The sequence below is a fragment of the Cervus canadensis genome, chromosome 1, assembly GCF_019320065.1.
Source record: "Cervus canadensis isolate Bull #8, Minnesota chromosome 1, ASM1932006v1, whole genome shotgun sequence".
NCBI classification, from domain to species: Eukaryota; Metazoa; Chordata; class Mammalia; order Artiodactyla; family Cervidae; genus Cervus; species Cervus canadensis.
In genome coordinates, this window is record NC_057386.1 from 80,032,240 (window position 1) to 80,046,124 (window position 13,885).

The 13,885-nt window shown below is 35.6% G+C and overlaps 1 non-coding gene across 1 annotated transcript; it reads right to left on the reverse strand.

Moving 5' to 3' along the window:
* Window positions 1-10,918: 10,918 nt before the first annotated feature.
* LOC122425019 lies at window positions 10,919-11,025 on the reverse strand. Its single transcript, XR_006264654.1, has one exon. It is a non-coding gene; the product is annotated as a U6 spliceosomal RNA (small nuclear RNA).
* Between the last annotated feature and the right edge of the window lie 2,860 nt (window positions 11,026-13,885).

The window sequence follows — 13,885 nt, forward strand, 5'->3', positions numbered from 1 at the left end:
ATCTAACAGGGACCTACTGTATAGCATAAGGAACTCCACTCAATATCTGTAAAGGCCTATATGGGAAAACAACTGAAAACAGTGGATATATATGCAACTGGTTCACTTTACACCTGAAACTAGCAATATTGTAAATTAAAGAAAAAAAATTAAACAAGTGAACTTATTCATAAAACAGAAACAGATTCACAGATTTCAAAAAAAATGTAACGATTATCAAAGGGAAAACAGGGGCATAAGGGATAAATTAGGAGTTTGGAATTAACAAACATACACTGCTGTATATATTACTATATACAGCAGTGTATGTTTATTTAGATATATATAAAGTGTGTTTATATATATCAAGTTATATACATATATATATGTTTATATATATATATACATATATATATATAACTTGTACATATATCAAGTTATATAACCAATAAGGACCTATTGTGTAGCACATGTAACTCTACTCAGTATTCTTTAATAACCTATATGGGTAAAGAATCTCAAAATAGAATATATATGTATAACTGAAACGCTTTCTATATACCTGGAACTAACACAACACTGTAAATTAAGTATATTCCAAAAATAATAATAAAAATACAATAGAAAATAAAGTCAGCCTAGTAATATGGTTTTAGGTGAACTTGGTTTCACTTTTACTATAATTTTAGGTAAAGATATGTACTTCAGAGAAAACAAAACAGATTAAAAGGAATATATAATGAACACATCTGTGATTTTGACACCAATGAGTTATCTATTAGTTTAAATAATATTGACACTATTTTGAGTTAATGCATCCCAAGTTATGAATTCAGTCCCAGAAGCCTGCCCTCACTTCAGACGCTAATCTCAGGTCCAAGGTAACCTGTACTTCTGCCCAACAGAAGTACACAACCCCTTCCTTAGGTTCAATAATTTGCTAGAATGACTCACAGAATTCAAGAAAACAATAATCTTATGTTTACTAGCTTATCATAAATGATAATTAATACAACTCAGAACCCCGGAATCGGAGTAGTGCCCAGGGCAAGGTATGGGCAGTTTACCCAGAGCCTCCATGCTCTCTTCAGGCCTCTGCCCTTTCTGCAAACTCAGCAGGTTCATCCACATTGAAACTTCCTGAATCCTGAAGTATAGGCGCTTTTAGGGAGGTTTCATTACATTGGCATGATTCATTGAATTCAATGACCAATTGCTGGTGACTTAATCTCTATTGCCTCTCCCCTCCTGGTGGGCTGGGGTTGAGGTTGAACATTCCAACCCTGGAATCCTGGTTTAGTCTTTCTGGATCCCAGCCCCAAGACTGAGGCTGTCTGGAGGCTCCCACCATCTCTGCAGCAACCAAAGGCACCCATTATCCAGGAGCCCTTGTGGGGTGCATTAGCCCTGTGCCAGGAAATGGGGACAAAGACCAAATATTTATTTTTCATTAAAACGCGATATGCTAGAAGATGCAATTTTTCATAGGGTGACCAGTAAAGTTCTTTCTCTCTCAAAATTAGGTTTGAGTAGATACTGGAATAAAGGATTAACATATCTGATGCCTTCACAAAGTGTTTTTAAATAGATGGGACAAGGGCAGTATAGGCATGTCTAGAGGAAAGACTAAGTGAAAGGAAGAGTGGAGAGAGCTGAGTTCATATAATCATCAAGAATGTTATGCAAGTTCAGCTTTATGAATCATAGTATGAAAGCCAGACCTTTTAAGCAAAAGAATGGCTTACTTAGAATGACATTTTGAAAAGATTACTCAGGACTGCTCTGTAGAAATGGGCTGCAAGGGGCACAGTGTAGAAGCTGTGAAATCATTCTTGTTTTATCAATATTAAACTTATGGACACATAGATTTACCATTTGGGGAGATCTGAATAATGGAAACAAAACTTTTAGCTGAAATGATAGTTCCTCTGGGAATCTACCCTGAATTATTATGCAGAGTTAAGTGGTTTCTTCTCTGGGTCTACAGAACATCATTTTCAAATGTCTACTAAAAATAGAACCTACTGCATTTTTATGGTTATTTGATTATCTGTCTACAACCACCATTAGTGGATGATAAGCCCCCAGAGAACTGATTCCGAGTTTGTACATCTTTCTGCCTGGTGGTTACTATATTGTAAGTAATCAATAAATTTTATTAAATGTGTGAATTGACCCAAGTTCATAAATATGTTTCTTTTGAGACTTCAATATCCAGCCTTACTGCTTGCTTTATTATGATTTTTTTTTGCATAAGGAAAGCATCTTTTAAAAATATTTTAAATCTATTTATTTAGTGCACATATTGAAATGTATATCATTATATTTGCAAGATGAGTTACACAGTAACAACTTCTTTTTCTGTGTTGTACATTACAATTTTATGACCTTTATAGCCAAGTTTCCTTTTCTTATGGCTTTAATACAACATATTGTAGCATGCTGAAATGAAATCTTTATTTTACACCATATGGTAGTCTTCCAATAGCAGTCAACAACTAGTAAAATTCTGAGGAGGAAAAAAGTAACATATTCCATTCCACACAGTATTATGCTGCTAAGCACTTGCTGAGAGATAAACAAACTTAAATAGAGATCAGGCACAGTCAACAGAGTGCAGAAAACAAATACTCTTTTGTACTTGTGTTTCATAATCCCATACAACTAGAAGGTTTTTCAATACTAAAATGTACAGTACTGTGTAACCTTATAGAAAAGTAGTAAAAAAAAACTTGTACTGATAACATGAAATAGGTGATTATATATTATAACAGTTATATTCCAGTGGTTCATGTAAATATTTGTTTATGCACATATCCAATTGTAACATCTCAATCTTCTCTACTGGCACTTCTCATCTGTTTCTAAATAACTAAAACAAGAAGAATAAAAACCATCTACCCATTAATTTTAAATTACCCATTTACATATTTTCCTAATGTGTAGTTGTGATACTTAAGGCCAAATTAGAAGCAATTTCTATTTTAAGATCCTGTTACTTTTTTGTTTGTAAAATAAACAAACAAAAAGATTTACAACAGACTAAATTTTACTTTTCAAAGACAAGACTGATGTAACACTTTCAGTGTCCCTAATACTCATAACTCTATTTTCTCTTTTTCAAAATCAATTATAAACTAGTGTGTAGTTAGAATGCCTGTGGTGAATTTTTAATAATCTGGGTTAAAAAAGGAATATATTTTAAGAAGCATTTAAAATATTGAATTAGGATGTTTATACAAAGAGTAGTCTTGACTTAGACCACTTGCAATTATTATTATAGCTCAATAGCAGGTATAGTTTCTGCTAGTTTATGTAATTTATGTAACATCCTGAGTTTGGAACAAACAGCATTTAAGCAGGCATGTATTTTTAAGTAACAAAGATCAAGTCAGAAGGGAAACTATCACTAATAAAGGAAATTTAGAGCATCAATCTATTTACATAAATGCCTCGCCTCAGTTTTTAATTCATTTCTTAGCAGGAAGTTGGACAGGGAAGCCTGTTGTGCTGCAGTCCATGGGGGTCACAAAGAGTTGGACACGAGTGAGCAACTGAACTGAACTGAAAGTTAAATGCAGGAGTTATAATCTTCCAGGCACCAGAATATAACTGGGTGATAATTTTACATTTTCCTATAGCTTCGAGTAAGTAAATGTCACTCCGCGCTTTTGAAATATGTGATCACTACTAGTCAGTTATCACATTTATTTGATGTTATATTAAATTAAAGAGAAAATAGATCTATTTGATTGTTTTTAGCAGAGAAACCTTTAGGCAGAATTATAAATTAAACCATTGCTTTCTTTAGAAGGACATTCATTTCTTGAGGCTTATCGACATTGGTCTAATTTAGTTTTAATGCAGTGGGGTCACTCGAGTTGAAATCACATGGTTCGCTTTTGCATCTTGTTCTGCAGGAGTTTACCACCTGAGATTAAGAAATCAATGCTTCTACTAGGTATTCAGTTTATTCTCTCCCTTGAGTCCAGGAAAGCTTATACATTTCTACTTAGTGAAGCCTGCTGAGAGGGCGCGAGTAGTTACCTCTACTTCAAAGTAATCAGAAGTATCCCTCTGAAGCAGTTCTTCCCTAGGGCACAATTAAGATGATTCTTTCCCTTTGCACAGAACTGTTTTTAATCACTTAAGTGATTAAAAGTGGCAGTAATGATTTCTATCTGACCATTGTTGGGCCCAGATGCACAAAGGTTACAAGCAGTGCCTCAATATTCTCTTCCAACCCATGTTAAACACCAAGTGATAGACTCATAATATCATGTTCTCTATTTCAGTGGTGGTGGGGGTGGGTAGGGGGTAAGGCAGGCGGCAGAAGATAACCATGGCCTTCTGGGCAACAAAGGGATAGAGTTGACTCAGGCTATATAATTCTCTGAACCTTACATGAGATTCAGCAAAATCACCATAAATAAATAAACAAACCTGCCTAAACAATACACCAACCTCACTTTCAGAAAAAAGTCTATTAATAAACAAACATCGATGGTTTACTTTTAATGCCAAATTTTAGTACAAATTTTTTTTTTTATATATTGGCCTAGAAAAATATTTTTAACACTTAGAAGTGAAGGTCTATCTTTAATGTAATTAATAGGTCAAAATAACTATGAAATGCCATTATAGTTTTAAAAAGTCTTAAAAATACTTTCAATGAATTCCTTCCACATTTTTCCTTGGAATCTTATTTACATGCTTGTATGTGTGCTAAATCATTTCAGTCATGTCTAACTCTTTGCAGCCCCAAGGACTGTAGCCCACCAGGCTCCTCTGTGCATGGAATTCTCCAAGCAAGAATACTGGAGTGGGTTGCCATGCCCTTCTCCAGAGGATCTTCCTGACCCAGGGATCAAACCTGCATCTCTTATGTCTCCTGCATTGGCAGGTGGGTTTTTATGCAATCTTGCATAAAACTGTCCTTTGATTCAGTGAATGGAGTGTACAACCTAAGTCACATATATAATGGTTTACACAGCAAGAGAGTGCTTCGATTTTATTTTCTGTCTATATCAACAATTTAAGGTTTAACTGATGTTTCTGTTTAATGCCAGAGTTATGCATTTGATTATACTGGAAAAAATACATACAGCCAAAATGAGACTATGTATAATTCACAGTTTTATAATTTGTATTCATGTAGTAATCTTTAGTGTCTTTCATAACATTTGCCTGTTCTCATCCTGTCAACATGGTTGAGAAAGCATCTTTGAAATAAGGTCAACAGCATCTACTACATTACTAAAACCAGTGGTCAACCTGAAACCTTCCTTGTATATGGCTTAACAGCACTGGACAGAGTTGACAATTCTGGTTCTTTTGAAATATTTTTCAAGGATAAAAAAATACCGTAAATACCTGGCTTTTTCCCCCCCAACCCTCCTGGTTGCTCTTAGTTTCCTTTGATTCCTTTCCATTTCTCTAATTCCTTAATAACTGTCATGCCCTCTGGATTCCTCCCTTGATTCTTGTAATTATTCTGGAGTAATGTTGTTGTTCAGTCACCAAGTCATGTCTGACTTTTTGCGAACCCATGGACTGCAGCATGCCAGGCTTCCTTGTCCCTCACCATTTCCCAGAGCTTGCCCAAGTTCACATCCATTGAATCAGTGATGCCATTCAACCATCTCATCTGGAGTAATAAGCTATCCGAAAATTCAGTGGCTTAAAACAATACTTATTACTGCCCAAGAATCCATATGTCCTCTGAGCGGTTTTGCTGACCTGGGACAGGCTCTGTTGATTTTACTGCTTATTCATACTCGTGTGTTCAGCTGGTGTGTTGTCTGATATATGGTTGGTTCGAATAGCCTTGCTCACATTTCTGGCTGGCTGGCTAGTTGGCCTGGACAATAGAGGTGACCAAGCCACGTGACTTTCCACACCTAGCAGGCTAGCCTAGGCTTGTTCATGTGACACTGGCAAACTTCAGAAAGAGAAATCAGAAGCACATGAGGTTTTCTAGAGGCCTAATCTGACATTTCCACTGCAATCTATTGGCCAAAGCATGCCACAAGAGTGACCTAAATTCAAAGGGGTTTGAGTAGAAGCTACTTCTTGAAGAGCTAAGAAGTCACATTGGGAAGGATGTGAATCAAAGGAGAGTAAAGAATTGGGGACACATTTTTAAACATTCCCCAACTACTTCTTACCTTTGTTTGTTTATCCTCAGTGATCTTACCCAGTTACAAAGATGGTTTTGAAGTACCACCCACATCCTGATAATTTCCAAATTTATATGTATAACTAGTACCTCTCCCTGAAACCCCAGACTTATATAACCAATTTCTTACTTCATATTTTTAACTGGATGCCAAATAATCATCTTGTTCAACCTACTATCCTGCTTCTGCAAAATTCTTCCATATCTCAGGTACTGACATCTGCATACTTCAGTTTACCAGGCCAAGAAACTTAATGTTAAAGCCTTCTTTTCCCCCCTATATCCCACATCCAATCCATCAATATACTTCCTCTATCTGTGAAGTGTCCAGGAGGAAAAAAAAAAAATATGTTCTCTACCCATCTTAGGTTCTCATCTGGGGTTTTGTACCGAAAGACAGAATAACAATGATGAAGACAATAAGTTTATTAACATGTATATCTCATATATTGGAGAAGGGAATGGCAATGCACTCCAGTATTCTTGCCTGGAGAATTCCATGGACAGAAGAACCTGGTGGGCTACAGTCCATGGGATCGCAGAGTCGGACATGACTGAGCAACTAACCCCCCCACACACATATCTCATGTATACATGGAAGAAACTCAGGAATGAGTAACTCAAATGGTGGCTTAGAACTCACGTTTACAGAGAATCCTTAACAACAGCAAAAAGACATTTGTAAAGAAACAACATTTTAGACTTCCAAGGTCTACAAGAAGGTAAATATGTGGGGGAAAACTAAGGGCAGTTAAAGGCTAGTTTGTGAAGTTTGTTACATGGGTTCCTCTGTTGCTATCTTTGGATTGATAAGGGTCTAAAGTTGCACTCATCTCACACGCTAATAGAGTGACGCTCAAAATTCTCCAAGCCAGACTTCAGCAATAAGTGAACCGTGAACTTCCAGATGTTCAAGCTGGTTTTAGAAAAGGCAGCGGAACTAGAGATCAAATGACCAACATCTGCTGGATCATCGAAAAAGCAAGTAAGTTCCAGAAAAACATCTATTTCTGCTTTATTGACTACGCCAAAGCCTTTGACTGTGTGGATCACAATAAACTGTGGAAAATTCTGAAGGAGATGGGAATACCAGACCACCTGACCTGCCTCTTCAGAAACCTGTATGCAGGTCAGGAAGCAACAGTTAGAACTGGACATGGAACAACAGACTGGTTCCAAATAGGAAAAGGAGTACATCAAGGCTGTCTATTGTCACCCTGCTTATTTAACTTACATGCAGAGTACATCATGAGAAACGCTGGACTGGAAGAAACAGAAGCTAGAATCAAGATTGCAGGGAGGAATATCAATAACCTCAGATATGCAGATGACACCACCCTTATGGCAGAAAGTGAAGAGGAACTAAAAAGCCTCTTGAAGAAAGTGAAAGTGTTGGCTTAAAGCTGAACATTCAGAAAACTAAGATCATGGCATCTGGTCCCATCACTTCATGGGAAATAGATGGGGAAACAGTGGAAACAGTGTCAGACTTTATTTTTTTGGACTCCAAAATCACTGCAGATGGTGACTGCATCCATGAAATTGAAAGACACTTACTCCTTGGAAGGAAGGTTATGACCAACCTAGATAGCATATTAAAAAGCAGAGACATTACTTTGCCAAAAAAGGTCCGTCTAGTCAAGGCTATGGTTTTTCCAGTGGTCATGTATGGATGTGAGAGTTGGACTCTGAGGAAGCTGAGCACCGAAGAATTGAAGCTTTTGAACTGTGGTGTTGGAGAAGACTCTTGAGAGTCCCTTGGACTGCAAGGAGATCCAACCAGTCCATCCTAAAGGAGATCAGTCCTGGGTGTTCATTGGAAGGACTGATGCTGAAGCTGAAACTCAAATACTTTGGCCACCTCATGTGAAGAGCCGACTCACTGGAAAAGACCCTGATGCTGGGAGGGATTGGGGGCAGGAGGAGAAGGGGTGACAGAGGATGAGATGGTTGGATGGCATCACCGACTCGATGGACATGGGTTTGAGTAAACTCCGGAGCTGGTGATGGACAGGGAGGCCTAGCGTGCTGCTGTTCATGGGGTCGCAGAGAGTCGGACACGACTGAGCGACTGAACTGAACTGAAAGTTGTCTCTGGTGATTAACTCTTGTTCTTCATTATAGAGAGGAGTGAAGGGACACAGTTGCAAATTTATGTCCTACTTTAGGAAAATAGGGGAAGGTAGAAAGCTATTCTTATAGTTGCTCTCAATTACTTTCAGTTGAAAATAATCCTTACGGGAGTGGCATATTCTGGGTGGCAAATGTTACTATGCTACCAAAGCTTATCCTGTGTCTGATAACTTCTCACCAGCTTCATCACCTCCACATTCAAACTGCCATTATCTCCCAATTGTATTATTACCATACTTTCTGTTTCCTTAATTCTTCCCTAGTTCTCCTAAAATTTATTTTACCTCAGCAGCCAGAGAAATTCTATTAAAACTTAAATAAACTTTATCAGTATTCTACTCAAAATCTTTATATAGCTCTCTGACTCTTACAGTTTAAAAACCAATATTTCCAATGAGTCCTTCCCCACATCTTGTTGGATTCTTCACGTGTGTTATCTCTCATTGAAATAATCATATCCAACCTACTAAATTTATACTTTCTCCTCAGATTATCTGAATTTAAAGAAAATATTCTATTATTTTAGCAATTTATAATTGTTCGTTTGCAATGTTGGGAAGTAAGTTTACATCAACCGGAGCCAAAAAGTATCTTCAGTATTTTTTACACACAATTTTCACAAAGTTATCAAAATCCTCATGCATAGAAGACCTGATCTTTAATAAAAGATAAAGGAACCAAGAGAAAGATACTCATAGGAGATCCACATAAGGGACTTAACCAGCTATGAGCATTAAAATAATAATACTTAGTAGCCAATGAAATAGAAGATGAGATTGGGAAAATTTCCAAAGTAGTAGAAACTTTAAAATAACTACAAAAAAAGTCTAGTACTAGAAACATAAGAGCTAAATTAGCAAAATCAGAAGCTATTTTTAAAAACAGAAAAGACTTAGAGGTGGGCCAGGAGAAAAGACCAGGACTGAAGTAGGGAAGACAAAACGATAAAATGCAACAAAGTATATTAAAAGACATATGACAGGTAATAAAAAGTTATAAAAATGGATTGCCAGCAGATGAGAGAAGTAATATCTGAAGACATAATGTAACATATTTTTTCTAAAACTTGAAAGGCACCAAACCACAGATCAAGAAATCTGACAAACTCCAAGCAGGAAAAATAGAAGAAAATCACACGAAGTCACAATGTGCTATCATTGTTGAAAACCAATAACTAATGCCAATAGCCATCTGAAAAATAGGCCAGTGTTTTTAAATGAACAACAAGACACACCGGGCGCTGGCAACAGCAATAAACAAGGAAGGACAGAATAAACATGGAAGGCCAGAAAATAAGGAATCACATATTCAAATTGCTGGGGGGGAAAATGCCAACCTACAAGTCTATATCCAATAAAAATAGCCTTCAAAAGTAATAGTGAAATAAATGCTAGTCAGGAAAAGAAAAGAAAGACTATTAGTGAACTAAAGGAAATCTAAAGAGTGTTCTTTAGGGCAAGGGAAAAATAAGAGGGTCCTAAGAAACTCCAGTACTTTGGCCACCTCATGAGAAGAGTTGACTCATTGGAAAAGACCCTGATGCTGGGAGGGATTGGGGGCAGGAGGAGAAGGGGACGACAGAGGATGAGATGGCTGGATGGCATCACCGACTCGATGGGCATGAGTTTGAGTGAACTCCGGGAGTTGGTGATAGACAGGGAGGCCTGGTGTGCTGCGGTACATGGGGTCACAAAGACTCAGACACAACTGAGCGACTGAACTGAACTATCTAGGAGAGACATTTATCAAAATTGCCACAAAACATATCTAAAATGCTAGTCATATATATACATATATGCATATAGGCATGTGTATTCATAAACTCACATGATATTATAAGAAACAAAACCTACAGAATATAAATGCAGAAATTCTACTAAAATGTTTACAAACATATTGGAGCAACACATAAAAATAAAAAAAATATTACAAACTCTGGGTTTATTCTAGAAATACAATACTAGCTTAACAATGTAATTCATCACTTTAACAAATGACAAAACATAAAAGCATATGTTTAACTCAATATACAAAGAGAAGGTAGTGAATACAACTCAATATTAATTCATGTTGAAAGAACCTCACATTTCTTAAGAAATGGAAATATTATTTTAAAGTTTGCAGTTAAGAAAATCTATAGATCATATGGAGGTACCGTACTTGATAGTAAAAATATTGAAATAATTTCTTCTGAAGAATGCCTGCCATCATTTCTGTGTAACATTTTACAGAAATCTCGTCCATTGCAATACAGTAAAATAATATTAAAAACAATATGTATAAGAAATTATTTGTAGCCACATCATGGCATACCTAGGAAACTCCAAAGAATCTAAAGGTAAGCTGCTAAAATTTAAAGCTAATATTAACAATTTTACAACACAGAGGAACACTATATAAATACAAACACACACAAGCAAAAATACATTTCTACAAAGTATATAATTTACCATAACTCCAGAATACTAGGACATGTTATCTTGCTGAGTTATTAAAAAGTTATTTTTTGTATTTACTTTTTTAAGTATGTCACCTCTAAAAATCACTGAACATGTTTGCCCTTCCTTGTCACTATGCTGCTTGACCAATGACTATATAGAGTCTTTTTTTTTTTTTCTTTCTTTTTTTAAAAATATGGAACGCTTCACGAATCTGCGTGTCATCCTTGCGCAGGGGCCATGCTAATCTTCTCTGTATCGTTCCAACTCCAGTATATGTGCTGCCGAAGCGAGCACTATATATAGTCTTCATTCAATAATGCACTTTTCTTTTACTGTGTGAGATACAGATAGCAGAAGTTATACTGCTAGTAAGAAAAAACAGATCAGAAAAGTCACTAATGACCTGTTCAGTTATTATATATTACATAAAGACATGTTCATTTTCCTTTGTTCTTTGTTTCAACAGCAGATTCACTGAACTTATCAGGTTATTGTTGCTTTTTCTGTCAAGTCCTTTGTTACTTCCACAGATGTAGCCTGGCTTCTTCACGTCCCCTCTACATATTACACTAGTCAGAGAAACTAATTTGTATATCATCATATTTTATTAATGCTTGGTTTAATACTTTCTACATCCACATGTGGTTTGGATAGACCTTCAGTAATGAAGAGCCATACAGTCTGTTGTAAATATTGCATTCTATTATTCTTTGAAGAGTTACTTCTTGAGTGACTGTGCATTCTCTAACAGATACAGATAGTAACTGTGGACTACATTAACAAAATATATAATAGTAAGTATAATAAGATGTGGTTTATAGTCAAGAGCCAAAAAATGCCTTGGAAGTTAAAATGGCTTCATAATTTCAATGGACATTATAAGACCTTATCTATATGTGTACTTTTTATGCCATGTATTAATAATTACTTTCAAGATCAAATTATTTTATGGCAGCCTCCTTATTTCACACAGTTCCTTCTTAGAGTTATGATAACCTTTACCAATAGTGTATTATTTTCAACCACATAGGGTCATAAAATATTTATGAGAAGATAATAAAATGTTCACTTTGTATTCCACTTCAAATATACCTAGCTATTTTAACAGCCTATTTACATAATCATGCCCATATTTTACCACTGTGCAAAAATAATTTGTAAAACTGAGGAGACAAAGGACTTCAACAAGTTTTCTATTCATTTCCCAGTTTTCTACCAGTATTATATCTAAATCATAGAAAGGGAAATAGAATATCAGTCTTCACTTCTGTTTTCTCAGAAGAAATGATAAAGCCTCAAACAGCCATCTATTTTAATAACTATTACTGATACTTCCAAAAATGTCTTTTAGTTTTGGTAACTCTAGATTATTCTTTCTGCAGTTTAAGTGTGAGACTTAATTTTTCAAGCTTTGGACAGGGAAGGGTGAATGGGAGACAGAGTGCTGTGGGTGAGGGATTAAAAACAACAATGAAGGAAAGAGGGGTAGCAAGAGCGGGGGAAAGAGGAAAGCCTCTTGTTTGTCTCCTTTTTACATAAATTGTTTTAAATATATCACTACTTATCTTCTTTCTGGCTCTTCTTTTAATCTACTGAGATTTCACTTAATTAAGTGTTCTCTTCTAACCTCAACTACCTAACTCCAGTATATCACAAAGTTTTTTTTTTAAACAGTAGAAACAAACTCATCACTACAGAAAACTGGATGCATATTCCATATTACAAACTGATAAGTTGCATCTTCACTTTCAGTTTTAAAATATATAAATGGTTTTATCATCATAATGTCTTGAATATGAAAGCAAGCTTTGTTACTGCCCCCCCCCCCCGTTTTTTATTTTTCTTCCCAGAATTGCCAGTGTGAGGAATATAGAAACTGTTTACCTCATCTTTCTGGCAGCAGTGCCGCCAGTAAATCAGCCATTATCTGTGACTAGATATAGCAGCTGACTCTTCACTGGGTAGATTTTTTTCTCTGACATGTAAACAACTTTCTGGAGCCTTTTAAGGACTGGAATATATTAACATATGTGTGTTGCTGAACTGTTTGGGCCATGTCACTTTAACCCTCCTTCTGTACTTGAAACAAAGTGTCCTATCTCTTTGATTTTCCCATGTGTTGAATTTAGCTGGGAGACTTTTCTCACAAGCTCTATTTTCAACCATGACAGCATAGTTCAGCAGATTGGGACTCAGTAGGACATTTCTCCAAAGCATTATTTTTTTATTGAATGCAAAGTTATATGCTCAAATTACTCCAATTTTTAATTGTTATTGGACAGATAGAATCTGCCTTAAGTGCGTGTCCTCATTCTTAATCAGGTTGACAGGAATTATTCCTCCTGAACAAAGACAAAACAGATTTCAATTTAATATTTACACATTTGAATGTTTAAGAACTTTAAAGGGTTAAAGAAGCAATGATAACTATTTAGCTACATAGTTGAAAATTCTGTATCTTTTTCCATACAGAATTTGTATGGAATTCTGAAGATAGTTCCTTTAAAAAAAAAATGAAGGCAATTTTAGACTACTCTAGGATGTAATTATGCAATGTCATATGATTTTCTTTTACGTTTAATGTTTGTCTCCATGACTAGACTGTAATGACAATGACAATGAAAGCATTTTGTATGCTTAAGTTCTCCTGCAGTTTCCAAAATGGTGTTTGTTCTTATTTTCATGTTAGAAATTTAATAACTATTGACTGATTCACTCATCGAATAATGTGGCTTACCTGTCTTAGAAGATAGCAGAAAATCTGTTTTATGTTTTTGTTTTGTTTTTAACACAAATTTACTACTGTCAGCATATCACATGGTTAAGTCATCATGAATTCCAACCATACACTGAGCTAGGCTTATATAAGATAATATTAGGTGTATTGAAAGGTTAAAATAATTTTGTTGGGTTAAATTTGAATTGGATGTAAATTAAGTGAATTTGAGATGTATAAATCAACACCTACAAATGCCTATTCATTGCAGAAAATGTCACCCATGGTAAAACAGATGGAAGATATTTGAGGATGACCTTGGATAACTAACAACCTTCACATTCCAAATATCAGAATCTTGTAATAGTCATGCTTATATATACAAAGTTCTGAAAAAGTGAAGTTAACAAATCACTATGTTAAATAATTCTGGATATA